The 6,883-nt window shown below is 41.0% G+C and overlaps 1 pseudogene; it reads right to left on the bottom strand.

The window, feature by feature from the left end:
* Window positions 1-3,281: 3,281 nt before the first annotated feature.
* On the bottom strand, window positions 3,282-5,847 carry LOC131382647 (small ribosomal subunit protein eS10-like; annotated as a pseudogene).
* Between the last annotated feature and the right edge of the window lie 1,036 nt (window positions 5,848-6,883).

Raw genomic sequence — 6,883 nt, forward strand, 5'->3', positions numbered from 1 at the left:
TTTAAGGAAGCAGATAGATTCCAAAACAGACCGATTTTTTTTTCTGAGAACAGGAGATTCCAGTCTACTTGAGTCAGCATAATAAGGAAGTCACCTCTGCTTTAACTGTTACAAAAAAGTGACCTGAAGTACACTGCTGTTAACCAATCCCTTTCTGTGGCTTTGTTTACCGATTCTCATTTGACAAAATCCACAGTTGTGTTATTGTATCACCCAGGGGAAGCTATCAGTGTATTATAGAATGATTTCTGCCCCAAATCATGAATCACAATTAAAAGCCAATTAGATCTTGCCAGGTGTTGTGGCTTATGCTTGTAATCCCAGCACTTTGGGAAGCCGAAGCAGGCAGATCACGAGATCAGGAGATCGAGACCATCCTGGCTAACATGGGGTGTTTTTTTGTACTAAAATATAAAAACAAAAACAAAATTAGCCGGGCATGGTGGCAGGCACCTGTAGTCCCAGCTACTCAGGAGACTAAGACAGGAGAATGGTGTGAACCCAGGAGGCGGAGCTTGCAGTGAGCTGAGATGGCACCACTGCACTCCAGCCTGGGCAACAAAGTGAGACTCCATCTCAAAAAAAAATGCCATAACTATAACTAATTTCGTTATAGATCTATAGTAATTTTGTCTTTTGAGGCACGTTCACAGCCAGTGATGGCCAGTGGTGTCTCTCAGGCTGCATCATTCTCACCCTGACCCTCCTGCCTTCCTCTTTCACTTACCAGTACCTTTATGATACACTGGGCCCACTGAGATAATCCAGAATAACCTTCCCATCTCAAGATTCTTAACCTCATCACATCTTCGAAGTCTTTTTGCCGAATATAATAACATGCACTGGTTCCAAGAGTCAGGATGTGGACATTTTTAGGAGGCCATGATTCTGTGTAACACACGTACCCTTCATGAACATCAACCACAACAAAAATTAGCTTTGCCTTCCTTCTGTGTCTCACTTTTCTGACTGTGCATAAACATTAAGATGAAACACAGTAGTTCTGCTATGAACTGGCTGGATAACCAAGGACCACTGACTTAAATTCCCTCAACTTCTTCTCATCTGTAGTAGAAGGTGACTCTTTGTTATTCCACTTTTTAAATTTTCCTTTTTTTTAATTATTATGCATTAAGTTCTGGGATACATGTGCAGAAGTTGCAGGTTTGTTACATAGGTATACATGTACCATGGTTGTTTGCTGCACCCATCAACCCATCACCTACATTAGGTATTTCTCCTAATGCTATCCCTCCCCTAGCCCCCGACCCCCCAACAGGCCACATTGTGTGATGTTCCCCTCCATGTGTTCATATGTTCTCATTGTTCAACTCCCACTTATGAGTTAGAACATGTGGTGTTTGGTTTTCTGTTCCTGTGTTAGTTTGCTGAGAATAATGGTTTCAGGCTTCATCCATGTCCCTGCAAAGGACATGAACTCATCCTTTTTTATGGCTGTGTTGTATTCCATGATATATATGTGCCACATCTTCTTTATCCTGTCAATCATTGATAGGCATTTGGGCTGGTTCCAAGTCTTTGCTATTGTAAATAGTGCTGCAATAAACATACGTGTGCATGTGTCTTTATGGTAGAATAATTTATAATCCTTTGAGTATATACCCAGTAATGGCATTACTGGGTCAAATAGTATTTCTTGTTCTAGATCCTTGAGGAATTGCCACACTGTCTTCCACAATGGTTGAACTAATTTACTCTCCCAACAGTGTAAACGTGTTCTTATTTCTCCACATCCTCTCCAGCATCTGTTGTTTCCTGACTTTTTAATGATTGCCATCTAACTGGCATGAGATGGTATCTCATTGTGATTTTGATTTGCATTTCTCTAATGACCAGTGATGATGAGTTTTTTTCCATGTGTTTGTTGGTCAATAAATGTCTTCTTTTGAGAAGTGCCTGTTCATATCCTTCTCCCACTTTTTCATGGGGATGTTTGTTTTTTTCTTGTAAATTTGTTTAAGTTCCTTGTAGATTCTGGATATTAGCCCTTTGTCAGATGAATTGATTGTAAAATTTTTCTCCTGTTCTGTAGGTTACCTGTTCACTCTGATGATAGTTTCTTTTGCCGTGCAGAAGCTCTTTAGTTTAATTAGATCCCATTGGTCGATTTTCGCTTTCGTTGCCATTGCTTTTGGTGTTTTAGTCATGAAGTTTTTGCCCACGCCTATATCCTGAATGGTATTGCCTTGGTTTTCTTCTAGGGTTTTGATGGTTTTAGGCCTTATATTTAACTATTTAATCCATCCTGAGTTAATTTTTGTATAACATGTAAGGAAGGGATCCAGTTTCAGTTTTCTGCATATGGCTAGCCAGTTTTCCCAGTATCATTTATTAAATAGGGAATCCTTTCCCTATTACTTCTTTTTGTCAGGTTTGTCATGGTTGTAGTTGTGTGGTGCTACTTATGAGGCCTCTGTTCTGTTCCATTGGTCTATATATCTGTTTTGGTACCAGTACAATGTTTTTTTGGTTACTATAGCCTTGTAGTATAGTTTGAAGTCAGGTAGCATGATGCCTCCAGCTTTGTTCTTTTTGCTTATGATTGTCTTGGCTATACACGCTCCTTTTTGGTTCCATATGAAATTTAAAGTAGTTTTTTCTGAGAAGAAAGTCAATGGTAGCTTGATGGGGATAGCATTGAATCTATACATTACTTTGGGCAGTATGGCCGTTTTCACGATATTGATTCTTCCTATCCATGAGTATGAAATGTTTTTCCATTTGTTTGTGTCTTCTCTTATTTCCTTGAGCAGTGGTTTGTAGTTCTCTTTGGAGAGGTCCTTCAGATCCCTTGTAAGTTGGATTTCTAGGTATTTTATTCAGTTTGTAGCAATTGTGAATGGGAGTTCTCTCATGATTTGGCTCTCTGTTTGTCTGTTATTGATGTATAGGAATGCAAGTGATTTTTGCAAAACGGTAGTATAACCAATGTTTTCAAATGTATCGTCTTATAAAGAGAGCAGATATTTATTGAACTTAAGCAAATATCTCTATTACCATAAACATATGAATACTCATGAATAGTTGCCCAATTCTAAGGCAGTCAGGTAGGGAGCAAAAGTAAATGCTTCAATTTTTGTTCACAAAAGTATACTTTATCAAATTACTGTGTGCTATAGATTGGTTAAAAGAAAAAATTCCATAAATCTGGAAAACAAATCATTTAAAGAATCAGCAAAACTCCAAACAAAAAATCATAAAAACATTCTCATCATTATTATCATTTAGTCCAATGAAATTGAGTTTTATTCTGCTTGGTCTTGGCTGGCAATTTCATGAAGGTATCAGGAGAACTTGGAAGTTCTTAGATAGTCCAGTGGTATCTTAAATTCATCAGAAACTTGTATTAAAGAGTCTTTGTCAGAGTCTTTTCTGTAAATCTCCTTGAAGCAAGAAGCAATTTTGGACTGTAGCTGATTGGAAATGCTTTGAGGAAGAATCAAAACAACTGTCTATGAATGATAGAGTTAAAATGACTATGGTTAAAAACGCAATGAACGTTCATTACGATAAAGACACGGCTCATATAGAAATCCAGTTGCTTCTGTGGCATATGACATTATGACTGATATTAGATTTCTATGAGTCTCATATAATTTTTGGAACACTCATATCAGTAACATACCCATAAATTAACATTGAGAATACTTAGCATCCCTTATCACTTGACAATGCTTCCCATATAATTTAACGTATCAAATAAAGTGGCCTTTCCATTTAGTTTGTGTTTCTTAACTGGATTACTGAGTTCTCGGTATAGCCCATTAACGAATATGGCCAACAAAGTTAGGCTTATGTATGTTGAGAATCCTCCCTAGGTCATCTAGCTAAAAACCATTAATTTAGCCCTATATCCCACCTATTTAAACAGGAGAGTTCTCCATCCTGGTTACACATTAGTAGCATCTGGGGAAGCTTAAAAATTATCAATGCCTGGGTCCCACGCCAGAGCACTAAATCAGAAGTTATGGGGAGTGAGGGCTTCAGCATCCATTTTTAAAAATTTTTTCCCTGTGATTCCAATGTGTAGCTGTATTTCCCATCAGATTTATCTGAATTCTTGTGGCATTCACTTAGTTCTATTTTGGTACTGTAATTTTTTTTTTTTTGGCTGTAAGTTTATTCAATGCAAAATAATTCTTTCCAGTTTTTCTGAGGTGGCTGACCAAGTCCACATCCAAATCCGCCTCTAAACTGGAATTTTGTTGCTGACCCGGCCCCAGCCTTGGCTTTCTTGTCAGCACCAGGGGGCACAACATTCCGTCTGTAGGTATCTGTCGGTTTCCTCTCTTGTGAGTCTTGCAGGTCGCTCACCCTCCAGACCTTTAGGCGGAGGCCTGCCAGTCTCTGAATGGCTGTGGTGTAGGTTGGGAGGCACAATCTCCAGGGACAGATGAAGATAATCACGGAGATACTGGTTGCCCTCAATGGTAAGGTACCAGTAGAAATGTCTCCAGGCAAACTCTTCCTTCACGTAGTCTCAGGACTTGAGAGACTGCATGGCCTTTATGACAGGAAGGTTGGGCACATTCTTGTCTGCCAGCTCCAGGTGCTTAGGCATGTGGACATCCTTCTTGGCCACCATGACTCCTTCCTTAAAAAGGAGTTCAAGGCTGGGTGCAGTGGCTCACACCTGTAATCACAGCACTTTGGGAGGCTGAGGCAGGTGGATCACAGGGTCAGGAGATCGAGACCATCCTGGCTAACACAGTGAAATTCCATCTCTACTAAAAATACAAAAACAAAATTAGCCAGGCCTGGTGGCGGGTGCCTGTAGTCCCAGCTACTCGGGAGGCTGAGGCGGGAGAATGGCGTGAACCCGGGAGGCGGAGCTTGCCATGAGCTGAGATCACCCCACTGCACTCCAGCCTGGGCAACAGAGACTCCATCTCAAAAAAAAAAAAAACGTTCATAAATGGCACTCCGATTCTTCTTAGGCATTAACATCTTGGTGGCTGTAGGCTCCAGGGCCAGAGCTTATAATTACTTTTAAGGTCCTATCTTCTGTCTTAGGCTTTATGATCCCTGGGGTAGGGACCTTGCCTTCTTCATTTCTGCATTTTTCATGAACACATAAATTGGTTATCAGGGAAATCTTCCCAACCACCTGTACATTGTGTCCTAAGTCTTAGATTCACAAATTAATGCTAGAGTCATTGTTCTCCATGAGGTCAGAGGTTGCTTGTGATGAAGGCTGTGGGTAACTTTACGGTGCAGATGATGGAGGGCGGTCACCCTGTTTTAGGCATACAATTGGAGCTCATAATCCTATGTGTATATGGCATGGGTGGGCAGGGATATGTAGGGAGACAGATCTAATTAGGATAGAGGAATTATATAAGGGAGTGGTGGTAAAGGAAATAAGAAGGATTAGTAAAGAGAAGAAATGTAAACTTATCTAATAGGCCAGAGTCGGCCCCTGTAGATTCTTGAGTAGGTGAGTGAACTAGATTTTAGGAAGGTAATGAGACAGTCATATGCAAGGAAATTTCAAATACTGGAGACAAGGAGTCAAGCAGGACTCTGAGAAGTTGTTGAGGTCTATGGGAATGGAGAGAATGACACACGTGAGAGATGTTAAGAAAGGATCAAAAGACTTTCATAGTGTATTGAATCTGGGAAACAAAAAAGCAGAGGCTGGGGATAATCACAGCTAAGAGACAGTGGGGTACAGGGAGCATGCAGACCAGGGAAGAAGAGACCTGCAGGAATTAGTGCTGAGAAGCAGGAGTTTATTGGGAGGAGGAGATCCAGTCCTGGGATACAGGTCCCTCTCCCAAGCATGACGGTCAGCCCTGCAGGAAACAGGACAAGAGGAAACGCCATCATACCTGCCAGTCTTCCTGAAATGCAGAAACTACACCAAAGCTGCTATATCAGAGCCACCCTGGCCAGTACTCCAATCATGATGCTGACAGTGGCCTTAGTTTGGAGGCCAGGAGAACTTCCTTGTGCTGAAGCATCTGTAATGGTAGGAACATAAAAGAAGGAATAAAAGTGATGTTGTTTTACAGTGGGGTGCCCCAAGAACCAGCTCTCGGCATGGAGTACTCTACTTGTTCCTTCAAGGAATAAATTATTTGTATAAGAAGGCTGATGGGAGACGATTTGCCAACCACATTTTTGTCGTTTTTTCCTTCTGCCACCAAGTTTCTAGTTTGGTGATAGTCTTCTGTCATTCCTTCCTGGCCTTTCTGCACTCAGATATTTTTGAAGGCTTTGGGATGTGAGAAAGGCTGATGGCTATTCGCTATGTCATTAGAACTTTCCACCTTTTCATGGTTGCATCTTTTTCTCAGTGTCTCAGTTTTGGCAGCCATGAATTAGACCCTCTCAGTGTCTATGGCAGGGACTTGATTGACAGAAGGGCCAGGTCAGTGCATTTCAAATTCACCACCTCCCTTGCAGAGAAGACCTCACTTCCCAGGGCCTCCCAGCAGGGGTATGAAAGCAAGCCCAGTTCTATGAGACTCTGTGTAACTCTAATGGGTGACTGGTGAAGGGACTCCCCCTCAGTCTTGCAGAAACTCTTTTTGAACTGCATTGCTATCCAGAATTTCTTTCTTTTTATCTTTCACAAAAATCAGATCTGCATTGTGGTCTGAGAGCTCTCTCAGGCTTCTCTCACACTTGCCTTCCTTTCCCTCACAGACATTTACCCTAATAAATTCTCTTCCATGTCTAATCCACTATTGGCTGCATCTGAATGGGTTAATAACTAACATTCCAGGCTTGATTCTTTGCACTTAGTTTTTCTTTCTCTCCCACATGTAGTCAATAACAGTGTCCTAGTATTTTCTGTGTTACCTCTTTTTCCATATTTCCATATGTGTGTGTGTGTTGGGAAAAGGGATTGTGGAGT

Source organism: Hylobates moloch, unplaced genomic scaffold (assembly GCF_009828535.3).
Source record: "Hylobates moloch isolate HMO894 unplaced genomic scaffold, HMol_V3 SCAFFOLD_470, whole genome shotgun sequence".
Taxonomy (NCBI): Eukaryota; Metazoa; Chordata; class Mammalia; order Primates; family Hylobatidae; genus Hylobates; species Hylobates moloch.